Raw genomic sequence first — 21,522 nt, forward strand, 5'->3', positions numbered from 1 at the left:
CTATGTAACTGACCTCAAAAGGTAAAAGTCTTAAACATTTATCACATTTTCCATTATATTTTGTTTTTCATTTTATTCATACAAATTTATCTTTAAATTTCCCCAAATTTTTATGAATATGGTAATACACAAAAGCGATAACTTTACAGAATTAGTTATCATAGGTATCAGGATTATATTTTAATACGCCAGACGCGCGTTTCGTCTACATAAGACTCATCAGTGACGCTCAGATCAAAATAGTTATAAAGCCAAACAAGTACAAATTGAAGAGCAATATAATGACCCTAAATTCCAAAAATTCCATAACTGGGGCTAAATCGATAATAGTTGGTTGCAAATTGTTACTAATGTCCATTGTAGCAGAATTCTCACAATTTTCTATACAAACACCATCATTGTTCGCCATGCCGTAAATCACGCAACGACGTCATGTCATTTGGAATCGTTGCACAATAACCAATAACTAATTTCTGGCCTCAGGCAGCAATATGAGTAGGACTTTTTTGCATATGCAAAATCCATTTTTGTCGTACAAAATGGGATTATATCAGATTATTACATGGCATTTTTCATATTGCGTGTATTATCAGCCCTAGGTTCAATATCATGGCTCGAGGTCTGATATTGACCGAGGGCATATGTTATTTAGTCTTACTATATGATAAAAGGATTTAAAATCTACAATTTTAAAGCCCGTTATCCATTGGGTACAAACTCGAAGATTTTAATTTGGGCAGGTGGTGGTTCACTGTTGGGTATTTAACATTTGTGTTTATTAGTTTGATCGCAACCTCGCTTTGGTCTTTTCGAAATACGTCGGCAAGATTGCAGCAGACGAAAATTGGACGAGAAAATAATCTTCTTAAAAAAGTTGAAATAACACCTGAAATAGGTTTGATAAAGGGTTATAAGTTTATTTTGATATACGATAAAGACGGATTGATATCGATTTAATCCCGATGTCTTGAAATTTTAGTTAAAAACGACATTTAAAAACATACAAAAAATTTAATGTGCAAATGAATGTCGAATTTAAGTAAACGGTCACAGCCAAAAATAAATCAAACCAAGATTGTGTTAGACATTATATTTTTATGCAATTTGAAAATGTGAAGGAATTTATAACTGTTATTGCCGTACTTTAGTGATATAAGGGGTTTTCAAATCAACCAAATATTTTCACAATGAAATTTTGAAATAGCTTATTGTCAGCATATAAATTGATGCAGTCGATAACTTAGTTCATCTAAATACAGGACAAAAATGAGCAAAAAGTTGAGTGTTTCGACTCTATTTATTGACAAACTTGTAATGGCAAACTTCCGGTTAACGGTGGGCATAAAAACCGGAACCGGCTTTGATAAACTCGTATGTTTCGGATTTGCACAAATGGCAAAACAATCATTTTAGTAAGTAGTAATTGATTCTTAGTTTATATATCCTGAGAATAACACGAAAGAGCAAACTATAGGCATATAATCGGAGAGAGATTTGTGAAATACGTATGTTTTTTGGATATTCACTTTTAATATTTTATATATACATGTATATATAAGGTAAAGCACATGTATTTGAATGAAGATAACACATACACTTTAAGTTTCAGATCATGTATAGGAGGTCCGGCAGAAAAAGGGTGCCGACAAGCAGGGCAAATAATGGAGGCGCAGCGGCTGCTGCAAAGAAGTCGAAACAGCAACAGGAAGAGGCGACTGCTAATATTGCAGATAGATTACCTAGAACAAGTGGAACACCACCTGTACAGCTCGGCTCAAACACAGTGACAACTAATGTACTACCACACAGTCCAATAATGATCCCAGCAACACTGCCAGCAGAAACAATTTACCCTGCTCCAGGTAATACAACATTACACCAACCCCTAATTAACACAGGTTATGCCTTACCCATTGAAACGGTTAAGGCGTCAGATGACATAGCGCGAAACGTATCGCAAAATGTCAAACAAAAAGTAATAAATGGGGAATATGTAGATATGGGCAGTTTGTTAAATAATTCACAAAACATAACAGGAGTGAATCAAACACTTACATTTAATCAGGGACAGATTATATTACAACCTAAGCAACAGGATACAAGAATTAACACAATAGGTATATGGACGGATGCCTTTTTAATATATATCAGTATTTATTGTACTATACATACATCTCAGTTCCAAGAACTGTTGAAGTATATGCAAACTGTCAGGTTAGGGGCTAAACGCTATGCAGGTTTAGGATGGAAATTGTATGATGAACAGTTTAGACTACGTAGATCACAGGAGCCTGCTGGATCCTGGTCTGTCATAGACACTGAGCTATGGTTATTGTATATGCAACCAGCAGGTCCAATTAATGGGCCAGAGTTCAATATTGCACAAAAACCAACAAACAATTTTCTTAAATGCTATGCATATAATTATAATGGGACGTGCACCCAACAATATTGCACATACAAACATGCTTGTTTAAAATGCAGTGGGGTACATCCGGTTATATATTGCACTAATAGCAAAGTGACTAACTCTAATAATCCTCAGTCACCTGGGATTGTTCAGAGATTCAGATCAGCCCGGCCTCAAGCACCACAAAAAACAGCATCTAATTTTCAACCCTTTGCACCTAGGCAAATGCAAAATAACACAAGATTCCGTTCTCCTGGAGCATTTATGGGACAAAGGCAAAACCCCAATCAAAATTAAATCTTTAAGAGAATTACTGTCAAATTATGAAAACAAAACTGATGCAGCAATGTTATTATTGGGATTTATAGAGGGGTTTAGATTAAACTATACTGGTCCAAGAATCTCGAGTTTTGCAAGCAATCTCATTTCGGCAGAAGTTCACAAAACTGAAACGAATTTAAAATTACAAAAAGAAGTGCATCTTGGTAGAATGTTGGGCCCCTTTTCAAAAATACCAATTTCAACTTTAAGAATATCTCCTATTGGGGTAGTTTCAAAAAATGACGGTGGATGGCGTCTTATAACTCACTTGTCATATCCTCTAAACTGGAGTGTGAATGATTTCATTGATCCAGAAATTTGTAAAGTAAAGTATTCTTCTTTTGATAAAGTGGTTGGGATGATCTCTGAATTAGGAAATAACGTGCTTTGCGCAAAAATGGACATTAGTCAGGCCTTTAGAATTTTATTGGTTCACCCAGCTGATTTTGACCTTCTGGGAATTTTCTTTGATGGGAAATATTATATTAATAAATGTCTGCCTGAAGGCTGTTCTATATCATGTGCCCTCTTTGAAAAATTTGCCACTTTTTTGCATAAAACAGTTGCATTGAAAGCTGGCATTGAGACTTTAGACCACTATTTGGATGACTTTTTCTTTGCTGGTGAAAGTTCAACGGATAATTGTACCATTTTGATGGACACTTTTAATGAAGTATGTAGGCAGCTAGGTGTTCCACTAGCAGAGAATAAAACAGTAGGTCCTACCACATGTATCACATTTTTAGGCCTTGAAATTGACACAGTACTTATGTTGGTTAGAATCCCCCCTAAAAAACTGGATAAACTTAAATTTATGCTTGATCAGGTCTTGTCGAAAAAGAAAATGGCACTGAAGGAACTTGAATCAATTACTGGTTTAATGGCATTTTGTTCAAGGGCTATTATATCAGCCCGTGCTTTTATTCGTCGTTTTTACGATTTGATAGCTTCAGTTAAGAATGGAAAGCCTTATTATACTGTCAGATTGAATTCAGAGGTCAAAGCAGATGCTAGAGTTTGGCTAAATTTTCTAGATCAATTCAATGGTCAGTGTTATTTTCCTGATAGATTTTGGTCGACTAATGAAAGTCTGGAATTATTCACTGATAGTGCAGGTAATGTTTTATTAGGTTGTGGAGCTTATTTTCAAGGTCACTGGGTACAATACCAGTGGCCAAGTAGTTGGGCTGATACTAGCATTTTATTGGATATAACATGTTTGGAGCTTATTCCCATCGTGCTGTCGTTCATGATATGGGGTCGTTCATTTAGAAATAAAAAGATTCTGTTGAGAATAGATAATCAGGCATTAGTAAGCATTGTGAACAAAAGAACATCAAAATCAAAGAGAGTTATGATATTGATAAGACAACTAGTTTTTCTCACTATGAACAATAACATACAATTTAGGGCACAACATATTGAGGGTGAGCATAATGCAATCGCAGATGCTCTTTCTCGATTTCAGGAACAACGTTTTATGGACTTGGTCCCGAATGCAGACAGTTCTCCAGCAGCAATCCCACAAGAATTCCTGTCGATGATTTCAGAACTGAAATGAATCATTTACTTATAAATTCATTAGCACCCAGTACACAGAAAGCATATTTGCATAGCATGGACATATTTGTTAAATTCAGAGAAAATCATGGATTTTCTGATGTCTGGCCTATTCCGCTTGATGACTTGACATCATTCATTGTTTATATGTTTAGAAAGAAATTGTCCCACTCAACAGTATCTGGCTATATTTCAGGCTTAAGTTACTTTAATAAAATCAACAATTTAGAAGACAATACACAGAAATTTGTTGTCAGAAAATTGATTGAAGGAATAAAAAGGTTGGGGGGCCCAAATCAAAAGGACACTAGATTACCCATAACGAGAGATATATTGGAAAAATTATTGAGGTCACTGGCGGTGATTTGCAAAAACGGGTATGAGACAAAACTGTTTATGGCTTCATTTTCGCTAGCCTTTCATGGTTTTATGAGAGTAGGTGAAATAACAGTTGATTGTAAAAATAAGCAGATGCATACTGTAAAATTTGAAAATATAAAGCTTTGTGATGCAAGATTAGAGGTTTTATTGACGTCATCTAAAACTGATCAGTTTGGTTCTGGAACAACAATCGTTATTTCTAAGCAGAAAAACAAAAATGTATGTCCAGTACAAATAATGGCTAATTTTATTAAAGTTCGCCCACCTTATCTGGGACCTTTATTTTGTCATTTTGATGGATCCCCCCTTACAAGATACCAGTTTTCAGCATTATTAAAAAGGTCTCTGTCAGTAATTGGTATAGAAAACAATGGATTTAAGTCCCATTCCTTTAGAATTGGCATGGCAACTACATGTGCATTAGAAGGTATTTCTGATGAACAAATTAAAGAAATGGGACGTTGGAAGTCACAGGCCTTTTTGCGTTACATTAGGATTTAAATGCCTGAACATCATATATGTACATTTATTTGTGTAAATATGTTTCTATATTTGCTTATTTTGTAATGCAGTCTTGAGCTGGCATTTAAATAATATTGTATTATGTAAATAAATGGTATGTCCTGCATCAATATAAGCAAGTAATAATTGCTTTCTAAGAATTGCAGGACATGCTACAGTTTGGATCGTTGGATCCTCGATTATTAAGCATGCCTTTGGGGAAGCCAGAGGAAGACCGGGAGGGGTAAACTTGGGGCTGCAGAGGATGGGAGTAAATATTTGGTGGCAGGGAAAATGTGGAGGTAAAGTGCTGGACATGAAACAACAAATAAGAACCATGTTAAAATATGAAGATCCGCCAACTATATTAGTTTTACATATTGGAGGCAATGATATAGGGGAAAAAAGTTCAAAAACTCTTTGTGAACTAATAAGGAAACAGTTCAGTTGGATGCGTCAACTGATGTTGGACACAGTTTTTGTCTGGTCTCAAATTATTCCGAGATCAAGTTGGCGTTACTCTGACAATATTAATGCCATGGAAAAATGTAGAATGAGGGTTAATACCTCTATAGCATCATTTTTAACCAAAACAGATGGTTGTTACCTCCGTTACCCTGATATAAAGGCTAATGAATTATTCTTAATGAAAGATGGAGTGCATTTGACGTCTTTGGGAAATAACATTTTTTTGAATACCCTCCAGGGAGGATTAGAAATGATCATCAGGAATCTTGGCATTAATTTAACCTTCCCCGACTGTAAATAGATACAACTGTTATGTTAACATTTTATATCTGACGTTTCAAGTAAGTTACTAGGAAGTAACTTGAAAGTTAATATATTAAATTGTATTTGGCACAGCTTCGCGCAGCTACACCCCCTCTTTTCAGTGGCGGTTGTCCAATCAGATCAAGTTGTTACCCTGATCTTATCGGACAATTTGGCACATTTCGCTGCGCTGGATTTAACATTCATATATTCAGTGAACAGTAATGATAGCCTCTGATTACCAGGGCTCATCAGTCAACTTCTCGTACCAGACATATTACTTAAATATATTTATATTAGTGGTTTGCCATAATTTGCGGTAGCCACATTATAATTTACATATATATTAAATACAGACATTGATAAATATATTTCAGAGCAAGATTGCCAATTTAAATACATATTATATATCATATATGTTATATTTTATTCAAGATAAAGCTGTGGCCAAATACTGCCAAAACCTTATTATCTATTTGTTATGTTTTGGGCCTCGAGGATAAAAGGATTTAAAATCTACAATTTTAAAGCCCGTTATCCATTGGGTACAAACTCGAAGATTTTAATTTGGGCAGGTGGTGGTTCACTGTTGGGTATTTAACATTTGTGTTTATTAGTTTGATCGCAACCTCGCTTTGGTCTTTTCGAAATACGTCGGCAAGATTGCAGCAGACGAAAATTGGACGAGAAAATAATCTTCTTAAAAAACCCACCACCCTCCCAATGTAAATTAATTTTGTGTTACATGTGTATTTGTTCTGAATGGAAGTAAGACACCAGATACTGCTTTTAAGTTTATATTTCAGCTTAATTCTGCTAATGGTACTGAGATGGGAGAGTAGGAGACAACTAGTGAACACAATGTAGATGTAAAAGTGGACATTGGCAGAGCACATTTGGCACATTTCGCTGCGCTGGATTTAACATTCATATATTCAGTGAACAGTAATGATAGCCTCTGATTACCAGGGCTCATCAGTCAACTTCTCGTACCAGACATATTACTTAAATATATTTATATTAGTGGTTTGCCATAATTTGCGGTAGCCACATTATAATTTACATATATATTAAATACAGACATTGATAAATATATTTCAGAGCAAGATTGCCAATTTAAATACATATTATATATCATATATGTTATATTTTATTCAAGATAAAGCTGTGGCCAAATACTGCCAAAACCTTATTATCTATTTGTTATGTTTTGGGCCTCGAGGATAATAAAATTTATCATATACTTAGACTAAATAACATATGATTATTACTGTATGATAATAACATTAAATTAACGTAAATCCCACATTTTTCGAAATGGTGCTTAGCGGGCTGATATGAAAAGTTCATCACATGCTTCGATTGTTTTCACATGCCTTTCCGTAACGTTATCGCATGGCATTCCGGTGATACTCGGCAAATTCCGGAAAATACACCTCAATGCTACGTTTCCAGTGTAAAACAATACAAAGAAATGTACAGAACAATTATTTGGATACTGGAAAGTATATTGTGAAAAAAATTTTTTTTTTTTTTAATTAAATACACGCATTTTTTGAAAGTTTCAAACATAATTTTGAAAGTTTCTTAAAAAAAAGTTGACTTTTACAAACAGTGTTCATAATGTATTTTGTTGAATTATTTTTTTTGTCGATTCGTCCATATTAAATTATTTTTCTTCATTGTTGAGGCTTATGATAGGAAGATTTCATATCGAATGTACCAAATATGGGGTCCGACGTCAGTGAACTTTTTAATCTTTGAACTTCTGTTTTGGAACCACGTAAAAGGGTAATTTTAATGAATCTGTTATTTTCTCCATTGTTGAAGCATATGATAAAAAGATCATAACATGTCAATTTTCATATCTCATGCATTATCAGCCCTCGGTCAATATCAGCCTTCGATCCATGCGGCTCTTGGGCTGACACTGAACCTAGGGCTGATAATACATGCGACCGGATATGAAAAATGCCATGTAACATAGATTACCTTAGCTATATTTGGCAAAACTTTTAGGAATTTTGGTCCTTAATGCTATTCAAGTTCTTTCTTTATTTGGCCCTTTTAACTTTTTTGGATTCGAGCGTCACTGATGAGTCTTTTGTGGACGAAACGCGCGTCTGGCGTATATAAAAAATTTAGTCCTGGTATCTATGATGAGTTTATAATCTGATATATTCCATAAAAAAACCAAATAATCGCGCATAGATATAATATAATTTTATGTACAAAAATAGATCCATAAATATTCAAATGATAAAAAGGAAATAAGAAATGTTAAAAATAAAAACGAAGAGAGAGATCATAATTCTGTCTATGATTCTATAAGAAATTTTCTCTTATGGTTAATTTAAAAAAGAAGATGTGGTATGCTGCCAATGAGGCAACTCTCCACAAGAGACAAAAATAACACTGAATTAACTACTATAGGTAACCGTTCGGCATTCAACAATGAGCAAAACCCTTACCGCATAGTCAGATATATAAGGCCCTGAAATGAAAATGTAAAACAATTCAAACGAGGAAACTAACGGCCGTATTTATATAAAAAAATAAATAAACGAAAAGCAAATATGTAACACATAAGCAAACGACAACCACTGAGTTACAGGCTCCTGAGTCCTGTTGTCTATTTCTTGCATGAATAGATATTTCTCGTATCACACTATACGGAGTGTGATACGAAAAAGTGACACCTAACATCACAAGACGATTATACGGAATTTCCATTGGTTATCCGATAGGTCACTGATAACCGCACAAAGGTTGGGACGATGGACAACATTTCGTCCGTGGAAACGTACATATGTAGTGTTTCAATAATATGCAAAACACGCAGACTTTTCATCTAAAAAAAATCTCCCTTTTGTCAACTTTTATTACATTCAAGCGTATATAAAATTTTAAAATGTCTGACGTTAAAGTTTAACAGCGGAAAAGGAAATAAGACGTCATACTGGAATGTGCAAAAGTTGACCATAAGATAAAAAGGTTTAAAAACTTATTATTTAAGTTCGCCGAAGTCTCGTTTGTTATTATATTGAATTTAGATAACCCGAGTTGATATTCAGTGTTATATACTTAGACTAAATAACATATGATTTTTACTGTATGATAATATCATTAAATTAACGTAAATTCCATATTTTTCGAATTGGTGCTAAGCGGGCTGATATGAAAAGTCTATCACATGCTTCGATTGTTTCACATGCCTTTCCGTAACGTTATCGCATGGCATTCCAGTTATACTCGGCAAATTCCGGAAAATACACCTCAATGCTACGTTTTCAGTGAATACTTTACAAAGTAGTGTACAAAACTATTATTGTATTGTAAAGTATATTGTGTAAAATAATAATAATAAAAAAAAAAAACCCAAACAAACAAACCAACAGTCAAATTATTAAATAAATGCATTTTTAAAAGTTGAAACGTAATTTAGAAAGTTACTTTAAAAGTGTTGACTTTTCCAAACAGTGTTCATTATGTATATTTTTGTCGATATGTCTATATAAAAATATTTTTCTTTTCTGTTGAGGCATATGATAGAAAGATTTCATATCGAAGGTACTAATTGTTGGGTTCGACGTTCATGAACTTTTAACTCTTTAAACTTCTATTTGGAAACTACGTAAAAGGATCAATATATGAATCTATTATTTTTCCCCATGATAAAACATCATAACATGTCATTTTCATATCGCATGTATATTCATTCCTCGGGGCATGTGGCCCTTGGGCTGATATTGAACATTGGGCTGAAAATACATGCGATATGCTAAATGCCATGTAATAATCTGATAACATCCCATACTCACTTGTTATGAAACTTATAAAAAGATGCTCATAATTCTCTATCCTGTTTACCCTGTTCAGAACATCTGTCTTCAACTGTTTTCATTTTGCGTTTGATTCATTTCTTGATTTATCCACAGTTCCTAAACTAAACTAGTGAGAGGTTTCGAAAAAGAGAGGTAAATGATACCAAGAGAACATACAATTTATAGTTTTAGCTACCAAGAATACCAGATTTGATCTATCATTTTCTACATACAGTTTTCCGTTCGTTTGATGAATTTGAGCATTTTTATTTTTTCATTTGATAAAGAGACCTCTTCAATAGAAATGAAACACTCGATACGATAATTAACAAGACAAGCAGAATTATAAGTGATTTTAACATAATAAGATCTAATAAGAGATACACTTTTGTAGTTTGTATCAATTATATATGTTTTTTTATTAATACATTAGACATATAACCCTTTGGTCGGCATTTTATATAGACATTTAATGTTCATTTGCATGTTGAAAAAATGTAAAATAAAATGCCACGCTCAACAAAATGGACAAATCTAACTAAAGCAAAAATAGTTATCTTCTTTTTTACAATGGCAGCACTTTTTTTTTGCTTGTCCTGGGATTTTCAACACTATTTTGTATGTTGATATCACTGTATCATCTATCATAGCTGGCAAAATATTTTTCATATATCAGGAAAAGCAATAGAAATGAAAAACTCGATACGATAATTAACAAGACAAGCAGAATTATAAGTGAGTTTAACATAATAAGAGATACACTTTTGTAGTTTAATTTGTATCAATTATATATGTTTTTTTTTATTAATACATTAGACATTATGTTATATTTTTTTTCCAGATGTCAGCCGCGAGATCGGATTTCTATTTTTTTCCCTCTTTTTTCATCATTATCAAAATTGTGAAGAATGAATAAACTAGGAAGTTCAAAACTGTAGGATTAAACCTAGCTTTGGATTATCTTACATCGTTTCACACTCCAAGAAGTACCATACAAAAAGACCATTCATACCTTTTCACCGATATGAAGGTTCTTTTCAGAGAGATATTGACCCAACTTAAGATAAGGGAATGAATAAATTGTTGTTTCTAAAACAATAACATCAAGTTTTACAAAGCTCTAGTTGCTAACTTCATTTTGTTACTGGCGAAAAGATGACTCATCGGCTATAATACTACATCTTCTCACTTTGATAACAGGAGTAAAATATATAAATGCTTATAATGCCATAAATAATAACAATTAACTGTTCTTTTGAAATGAAGGAAGTAAAAACACACATTGTCTATCTTCTACATTTTCAAGTTTTAATTCACTGATATAGATAAAGGAAGATGTGGCATGAGTGATAATGAGACAACGCTCCATCCAAATAACAATTTAAAAAATAAACCATTATATGTGACGGTACACGGAGCCTTGGCTCACACCGAACAGCAAGCTGTAAAGGACCAAACAAATTACTAATATTGAATCATTCAAACGGGCAAACCAAATCTATATAAAAGTCCATTTACATTATCTTATTCTATAGAAGAGGGTCGAAAGATAGCAGAGGGACAGTCAAACGCATAGATCGAATATAAACTGACAACGCCATAGCTCAAATGAAAAAGACAAATACACAGATAATAGTACACTTGACACAACATAGAAAACTTAAGACTAAGCAACACGAACCCCACCAAAAACTGAGGGTGATCTCAGGTGCTCCGGAAGGGTAAGCAGACACTGACCGTGTGTGATTACTGTTTCCAACGAACCAAGCGTTCAAATGGGATATCTCATTTTCTTACTATCCACAGGTTTGATTTTCCCTTTCAATCGACTTTCATAAACGTATATAGACTTTCATAAACGTATTTTGATGCTAACTGCATTTATATTGTAAGTTCTGCTTGATCTGTATGCTTGGTAATGATCGGTGTTGCAATACAAACCATTGATGAGGCGAACGCAATTATGAAATCGGAATGGAACAACGACAGAATTGTAGACATTAAAAGATATTTTTTCATTTTTTTTGGATGGTTTGTGCTGCAACAATACTGTTATTCTTTAATGGGATACTGGCCGTTGTCAGTTTGTACAGAGGCTATGTAATTAACACAAAAGCAGCAGCCAGAAGACGCTCAATGTCAGCAGCTAGATGTGGATACGCGAAATCCTTAAGAAAAAAATTATGTGTATACTTCATGAATTATTGCACGGAGAATAATTCTGACAGGTTAACAGAGGTCTTTGAATTATTTGGAGGTTTGGTCTTCCAACAGACTATTGGAATCCCAATGGGTATCAATTGTGCTCCTCTACTTACAGAATTGTTTTTGTATTCCCATGAAGCAGAATTTATCCAAGAACTTGTACAGAAAAGAGAAAAGAAATTAGCCCAGTTTTTTAATGTCACCTTTCGGTATGTTGATGATGTAATGTCTCTTAGTAATAATAGATTCAGGGATCACTTACATTTAATATATCCAAGTGAACTCGAAATTAAAGATACTACCGACACAGATAAATTTGCTTCATATTTGGACCTTTTTCCCGCAATGACTACTGATGGTAGGTTGAATGCCAAAATTTATGACAAACGGGAGGATTTTAATTTCCCTATAGTCAACTTTCCATTTCTGCGTAGCAACATCCCAGCGGCACCAGCATATGGAGTATATGTGTCTCAATTGATACGTTACTCTAGAGCTAGCTGAAAAAACGTTGATTTTGTTGAACGAGGAATACTGCTTTCTCAAAAGTTGCTAAGACAGGGCTATGAATCAATCAAATTAAGGTCATCGCTCAAGAAATTTTACGGTCGCCATCATGAGCTTATTGGCCATTATGACAAAATTGTGTCAGCAATCATATCTGATATTCTTCCTCAGTCATAATAACCTTCCATCATTACCGAACTGAGCAAAGAAATAACCCGACGGATGCCGTATACGGTGCAGGAAATGCTTACCCTTCCGGAGCACCTGATTTCAGTCCAGGTTTTTAGTGGAGTTCGTGTTGTTTCTTATTTATTTTTTATAACTGTTGATGCAAATGTCCTTTGGTATTGTGAGTCTTTGTATACTCCTTGGTTTTGATTGTTATTGTCTTATAATTGATATTAGTCTGTGTTTGATTTCTTGTCATTCTGCTGGCGTTTGTCGTATGCTTGATTATTTCTTTTTCCTGTATTTTACATGTTTTTTCTTTGATCTTGTCTCTCCATTTTATGGTTCATCTCTGGTCCTAATTACATTTTTGTATATTGTAGGAAAACGAAACCCGTACATATATGTTTTTGTTTACTTTGGACCAAGGGGCATACAGACAGCATGTGAAATGTTTGTCTTTAAGTTGATGTTCAATCAGAGGTGAAGCATGACTATCGTCTGTTATTTGATCATGTAATCAGCCGACGTGTGTGCTTAAAATAAATAATTGTTGTTTTTGTATACTAATGTGACAAAGTTGCGTGTGTTATTCTGCTTTTTTAATGATTCATCTTCGGAGTTTAACAGTGTTTTAGCCACGTCGATTTGTATGAAAATCATAAAACAGTTCGAAAAATTTAGATTTGCCACGAATGAAAACTGCTAAATTTCCATTCATTTCTTGGACTGAAAACATACAGCGCATAGGCCGGTGTCCTATAGTCATTCTTCACCCATGCCAATTTTTCCATGGGGAATAACTGGATCAGTCCAATTCCCCCCCCCCGGAAAAATTGGCATGATCCAAATTTCCCCCCTCAGCGTAATGGGGGGAACATTTGGATCAGTCCTATTTTTTCCCCTTGGAAGCATGATAAGCTACTTCCCCCCAGTACTATTACGTCGGCGACGTCACTTAGAATTCTTATCGATTTCAAAATAGTAACTTGTTTTTGATTAGTTTAGCAGTACCAAACCTTCATCATACTAATATATAAAAAAAAAGATTTGGTATGATTGCCAATGAGACAACTGTCCACAAGAGACCAAAATAAAATGACACAGATATACATTTGATATCAGATGATTTACATATACGAATCATATTTGGAGTAGTGTGGTGATCACATCTATTCTCATTCGGGAACCCTTTGTATCATTTAACTAAACGAATACGCTCAGTAAAAAAACCACTTACGGTCAGTGAGTAGAATTTCCAATGAACAAAGTCATGTTAAATAGTATTTGATATGTGATCTAAATGCGAAACAACTGATATAGCGATAATGACTAATAGTGGATTTGACTAGTGGCCACGTAGGAAGACTGGTAGTGGACTGTTGATGTAGTTCATAGGTGTTTCTCGTTCATTATATAGTATAAATTGGACCATTTGTTTTTTCCGTAGATTTGTTTTACACTAGTCATTTTGGGGGCCCTTTATAGCTTGCTGTTTGGTATGAGCCAAGGCCCTGTGTTGAAGACCGTACTTTGACCTATGATGGTTTTTCTTTTGCAAATTGTGACTTGGATGGAGAGTTGTCTCATTGACGCTCATACCACATCTTCTTATATCTATGTAGAGAGTGTTTTGGAATAATCACGCATCAATACATTTTGATCAATATTTTCAACAATCAATTATTTTTTTCAAACAATATCTGTGTGACTTTAAAAAAAAAAGTAATCCTGAGGTGAAAATGTGAATCTCAACTTTTTACGGTATCACTTTATCATCTGCAGTAAATATGAATAGGAAAACGCTTTTATGTCCACCATATAAACAGGTCGGTATTTTGACAGACTCAATGAATTTTCGAATGCAGAGGGCACCCCTGTAACAAAGTTAAGGAACCTAATTCTTGATACTAGACCTTTCAAAGGACATGCAATCATAATGTATAATCAACAATTCTTAAAAGCATGCAAATTCGAAAAAAAAAAAACAGATAGCAATGCAATATCTGTCATAAAGTTGTCAAATGTTTATTACTCGATTTATTTCACTTGACTGGGCGGAGTTTAACCGGTTCGCTCATAATAAACCAGTCCATCTATAGATAGGTGTTTTAGGATAAACTCATCTAATTCTTTTGTAAATTTCTTTGATGACACTGATAGGTGATTAGAAATCAGTAATAATTATAACGGCAATCATCCTAATCACACACATCTTCAAGTAGACTGTCTTTATGCAAATTAAAACGTCAGCTCCGCCCGATCAGTTAAAATAACATTGGTAATAAACATATATAATATGTTAATAATATGAAATATGTTATGATTACTCAGCAAAACAATGCTAGATCTGCAATTTGCGGAGGCTTATATTTGTTTTTACCTCGCTGGGATTCGAACTGATGTTATTGGGAAACCGTGACTACACGACTTGCACTGTGTCTAGACCACTCGGTTCCTATATATATAATATATATATATAGCTATTCTGAACTCTAAAAAACGGCTTTCGGGGACCTAGTGTTTCTTTTCCCCGACAGCTGTAGAATCTAGTGTTGTAAATGTATAATAGTAAGTCTATTTTTTTTATTTTTTTATTGATATGGCCTCTATTTTCGATTACTCATTTGTTTCGGCAATTATTCTATCTCTTTTATATCTTAATAACCTAGTATTGTTCATTTTTTCTATGTGCTGCTTTTTGCGATATTCATTATTTTACGTTTTTTTGTTCCATATTCCCTACTTTTGCTCAATATTCTCTATCATGTTAACTCTATCCCCATATTCCAGTCGCTTACCTATTCATAAAAACACACAAACAAAAATACACCACAAAATACTGAAGTTTTATTGGATAATGGAATCTCTAATGAAAAATTTATTTCCTGATAATATTCGAAAAACACAGTTAAACAATGGCACGGGGTACTTGTAATTTCAAGTTTTTTTTATGAAACTCTTCGAAAATACGATACGTTGAACCACTCAACACTAGATATATAAACCTTTGTTCGGCAATGTTTACAGACAATTGATGTTTTGTGCACGTGAAAAAAAGGGAAATAATTATGCCATACTCAACAAAATGGACGACTTTAACAAGAGCAAACAAATCTATCTTTGTTTTGACAGTGGTTACACTTGGTTTGCTTGTCCTTGGATTTTCAACGCCGATTTGGATTTCGATATCTGTGGAAACTGACGCTCTAATTGAACTATTGGAGTTTGCCGACAAGCAGTATATTGGTCTTTGGCAGTTGTGCTTTAAACATTATGGGTGTGTTGATCTATCATTGCTGGCGAAACAATTTTCAATCTTTACCAAGATTATCAACGACAATGGAAATAAAGATGAAACACTAAATATGATAATTAACAAGGTCAACAAAATTATAAGTATGTCAATATATTGATAAATATGTATTTTATATCGATTATTGTTAGTTTTTTCTTATACATTAGACATAATAGGATATTGAATTTGTTTCAACAGATCGACCGCGACGTGTTCTTTCTTTTTTTCATTATAAACATTTTTGCATTGAGAATTCATGGATAAACTAGATATGTTGGTAGCGTATGTAAGACTTAAGTGAACTAAACTTTAGAGTTCATCAACAATTTTTCCACCATAGAGACGAAGATAAGCCAACCCATACATTTAATTATAAATCCTAATCGGAGAGTGTTTGCTTTTGGTCCTAAATGCTTTGAAAAAAACATAATGAGGTCCGGCCCAGCTCAAGAAGGCGGATTTTTATCGCTGCGTTGTGGTCTTTGTCTGCTCTTTTTGTTTTGTTTTTTGTTTTTGTTTTTGTTTTTGCTTTTCGAGTTTGTTTTTGCTTTTTTTTTTATTTTTTTTTTTTTTTTTTTTTTTTTTTTATCTCGAAGCAGTTTGTTCTCTTTTTATCATATTCCCCATTTCCATTCTCAATTTCTATTTTAAAGAGATCTTTGATGCAGTATAACAAAAATATATATGTCCGATGTTGAAGTGCAACTTAAGATGAAGGAATCCATAAATTGTTGTTCTAACCTCAAGTTTTATTAATATCTAGTTGCTAACTTCTACGTCATCCCGTCACTGGCGAAAATTTAACTTATTTGCCAGTATACTACATGTACATCTGAAAACTTCTATAATAGAATTAAAAAAAATGTTTATAATACAAAAAGGTACGTAATCAGGTAGTTCCGGGCTATACTGCCATCTTGAAATGTACAATCACAGTAAATAATCGGTCGAGTTCTTTGCTCAAATCTGCAAATTTTGAAACAGATCTGTAATGTGTTGGTCACACTGTTTATTTATATAAAGAGATCTTAATTATTCATTGCATTATCGAAAATGTTTTATTTGTGCTTATAAATTTTTTTTCTTTCAAATAAGCAGTAGATAACACTTTTAGTACAAAATTTATAATGGAAATATTGGGAATTTTTCATTTTTTACTTGTAGCAAGAAAACAAGTTCGGTGACACCATTTTTCTTTTTTAATTTCTTTAAAATATATTATAAAACCTACCTTCTCATAAACAAATTTGTCAATCTTAAACTTAAAACAGCGGTGTGACCCATACTTCTTATAATTTTTCAAAAAAATATAAAAAGTATGGGTCACCGCGCTATAGTAAAATCGTCATTTTGGCAAAGTATAAAAATAAATATATCATTTGTTTTCTATACTCCTGAACTAACTTAAGTGCGATAAGCAATAACAATTTACAATTTCCTTAAAATATAATAATGTTAAAATGCAAACTTTTTACATTTTTAAGTTATAATTTTTCTTGAAATCACAACCCCGTCACCATAAGCAATCAGGATTTGCTTATACAATAATGCAGTTAACAAATCAAAATAACTACTAGTGTAGGGAAATGAGTTCGACAATTGGACATATAACGTTTAAAGGTAGAACCATTTGAATACCTATATTACCGTGAACACATAATCAACTTATTTTCTTCAATCTTTTTAGATTTGTGGATAGTTTCAAGATCATGTGCAACAGTGGCCGTCGTTTGTGCAATCTCGGTTTCGATTTGGAAACTGCATTTCATTTGGATAAGGAAGGTGAACAATATACGTATCTACCATAGTGTGTCAATTGTGGAAAATATCCTAATCGGTAAGCCTGAATATACATCATATATTTTATACGCATATGCCACAATATACAAAAATCAATATTTGTTTTGTTATATAGCTTTTTATAATTCGCACACTCATGATAGATAAAAAAGAATCTTGTGAAATTCGATTTATTTCTAGATATGTCAAAACGAATGCAGGTATGTTAAATATTGGTTGTGGCCGTCAAACAAAATTCTTAAAGTTTACCATAATGAATTATTTATCAAAGTTTCATTCCAAGATATCCCATTAAGATTATCTTAATATATAGCACACATCGAACAAATGTGTTGAATGATTCCAAAGAACCAAGCTTTCAAAAAGAGAGGAATAAGCGATACCAGAAGGACATTCAAACTGTTAAATCGAAAATAATCTGACAAAGTCATGGGTGAAAAGGAAAAAGATAAAAAAAAAAAACAAGCAATAATTCACCAAAAGAGAAGGATTTCCCCTTATCGTTCAACCCATCGTAGTTGTGTTCAAGTTTGAATTTGCCTTTTCCTTTGGGTTTAATAAACCTATACAGACCGTACTTGTTTTATATATTACATGTATTTATATTGTAGGTTCTGTTTTAATTGTTTGCTTGGCAACGTTTCGTGTTGCAGTACAAACCTTTGATGCGATACACGAGGACATAATATTTGAATGGAAAAGATTCGTAGACATTAAAAGATACTTTTCCATTTCCATTTGGATGGTTATTGTTGCAGCAATACTATATTTTTCAAATGGTATACTAGCCATAGTCAGTTTACGCAAAGGGTATGTAATCAACACAAAAGATGCATCAGGAAAAAGATTAGAAGAAGCAACCAAATCTGGAAACTCAAAATCCTTTGCAATTGTTTAAGTGTATAATTAATAAATTATTGCGCCGTGAACAACTCCAACACTTTAAAAGTTGGATTTACAAATTAAAATTGATAACAGTCTTGGTCGATGTCTTGTCATTCTGTTGGTGTTTGTCGTACGTCTTGGTCATGTCTTAGTATGCAAATATATATTTTTTTAGGACGAAAGGTAAAACTAAAAATCTAAATTAATCTTGAATATAACAATTGTATGAATAAATTATGGAGTGTTTTCGTTTTATAAAAATTCCACGTTTAGAATTATCAACATACTATAATCGGTAATTTTTGGAGTTCTCTTAGATAAGTTGATTTGTCTTATCTCCTGCTCCTTTCCCTCTGTTTTACAAGTTTCCTCTCAGATCACGTTACCCATTATTTTATCGATGGTTCCTCTTTGATCATATTTACACTTATATATACTAAAACCAAACTTATGTATTTCCTTTGACTGCTGAATAGTCGGTATGCTTACACCATATGAAATGTTTATAGAGGGTGGACAAGCAATATATTGTATAAAGTCAAGCATAACTTTTTTCAGTACGTATTTTAACCATGCAATCCGCCAACAAATTTGCTTTAAATAATGCTTATTTTGTGTAGTTTCAAGATCTTCTCGAGTGTTATTCTGCTTATAAGTTTAGCGAACAGGGATGTTAACGTTATGTTTAAGTACTCGTAGTTTGTTTACAACCTTTTCGCGCTTTGCGTTAAATCCATGATATTGTACAAAATCAGACAACAGTCGTTTATGAACAAAACGTGATGTAAAGGTGAAATTGCTATATATATATATAATAGACATATGCACATAGTCTGACGTTTGTTTCAATATCAATGTAATGTACTTATGAGCTTGATATATATCTTATGTAAATATGTATATAGCTTCTCATGAGTACTTAAAAAGAGTATTTGGTTTTATATGTTTTTGAGTCTATATTTTGTATGTGGTTTTTATAAAATTTTGAAGAATAAAGTATGTCTTGTCTATATTATTCAACATACTTCTAGCACTGCAACATAGCCTAAGTTTGTCAAAAGAACCAGTAACAGTTCCATTGAACCGTATTTTCAAGGATTGTTCATTTGAAGAATGTTGACCGGGATGTTAAATACTGATAAATACAACAAGTATTTTGACACTAGTAAAAAATTAAAAATTAACGAACTCCAAGGGAAATTCAAAACGGAAAATCCATTAAAAAGTCGAATGGAAATCAACTGTCATATTTCCGACTAAGTATTTCCTTATGCAGTTGTGGATTAAACTTGGTTTTGTAGCTAGCTAACCTACTGTAGATTACCGGCAGTTTGTTTGCTGTTCTGTTTTCATTCTTTTTTTTTATAGATACTGTAGCTATCTCATACCTCTCATTTTTAGGTTGATATTATAATTGAACACGCCGGGTGCCACAAGTGGAGAGGGATCTGCTCACCCTTTCGGAGCACCTGAGATCACCACCAGTTTTTGGTGGGTTTCGTGTTGCTTTGTCTTTGGTTTTCGCCGTTTTGTATTTTGTACTTTTGTTTGTTTCTCTGTTTGTATTTTCCTTTTTTATCCATGGCGTTGTCGGTTTAGTTTCGAACTATAAATTCTAATGCCCCTCTTTTTTAGTCTTGGTTTTACTTCAGCACAGGATTTATGCAACCTGACATCTCGGAGTAATATCGATTGCACTATCTAGGTTATTTAGAACTCGGAGTCAACTGAAGCTATGCAGATGACTTTGCAACTTCCGGAGAGATAAATTATTGATTGAAATAGAACTATCGTCGAAACCATTGGCATACAATAAGGATCTCTGGCAAAACGATTAAACTTTGGTGGAAACCGAAGCTTAGAGCATGCCTTATTATCCACACATCTAGCTTATAAGCATATGTTAGTAATATAAAACTGTAATGTTGAAAGGCAAGAGATTCAGAAACAGAAAAAAATAAAAAATAAAAAATGACGAGCACAAAAACAGATAAAAAAAAAATCACACACCCCAAAAAAAACCACCGAGTAAACAACTAAAAAACAGTGAAGGAGCCAAACACGCATATTTCTTTTGGCAAAAACAACATCTCTTTGATGATGTTGCTAAATTATTGACACGATATACTTAAATATAGGATGTTTTACACAAGGAAATGCTTGCACCAAGTCAGTAATCTGTCAAATGTCTTCCATTCGTTTGATGTGTTTGAGTTATTGATTTTGCCATTCGATATATGACTTTCCATTGTTTTTGAGCAATGAAAAAATCCTTGTCCTGACCATATTAATTTTGTAATTTTTTGCGTGTTCTTGGAAATTTCAGAATTTTGATCTACAAAATTAATTGAATTTATGCTATAAATTATTCACTAGATATATCAACAACCAAGCCCATATTTGGAAGCAATCAGTATCATAATGTTTTTTCATCATTTTCAAGCTTAATGAACTTTTAATTTGTTCAACAAATGCACAACATTAAAATGTAACACACACAGAAGCTAACTAAGCATTAGACAAAATCCGATGAGAATAACAAATATAACATGAAAACTAAATACATGAATTTTGGATAGAAAAGTACCGTGACACGTCTTATAGCAATGCAAATACACACTCAAATATAAAAGGAGACAAACGACACAACAGAAACACAACATTAAAATGTAACACACACAGAAACGAACTACAATATAACAATGGCCATTTTCCTGACTTGGTACAGGACATTTGAGAGGATTATTTAGTGTTGGATTTTGTTCGCCTGTTTTGGGATTAAATGGAACATTGAAATCTTCACTGTGCTCTGGTATTCGAGTTGCATGGCCCTTGATTAAGATGTACAAAGTATCGATGTGAAAAGTTAAATCTTAGACGGTTAATTTCGC

General features: G+C 33.3%; 1 long non-coding RNA gene across 2 annotated transcripts; it reads left to right on the top strand.

Moving 5' to 3' along the window:
* Positions 1 to 669: 669 nt before the first annotated feature.
* On the top strand, positions 670 to 6,412 carry LOC143057087 (uncharacterized). Of its 2 annotated transcripts, none has more exons than XR_012972628.1 (2): positions 670 to 895; positions 1,604 to 6,412. It is a non-coding gene; the product is annotated as an uncharacterized LOC143057087 (long non-coding RNA). The 2 variants fall into 2 exon arrangements; XR_012972629.1 differs by having other exon boundaries at positions 1,610 to 6,412.
* Positions 6,413 to 21,522: the final 15,110 nt, after the last annotated feature.

Source organism: Mytilus galloprovincialis, chromosome 13 (assembly GCF_965363235.1).
Source record: "Mytilus galloprovincialis chromosome 13, xbMytGall1.hap1.1, whole genome shotgun sequence".
NCBI classification, from domain to species: Eukaryota; Metazoa; Mollusca; class Bivalvia; order Mytilida; family Mytilidae; genus Mytilus; species Mytilus galloprovincialis.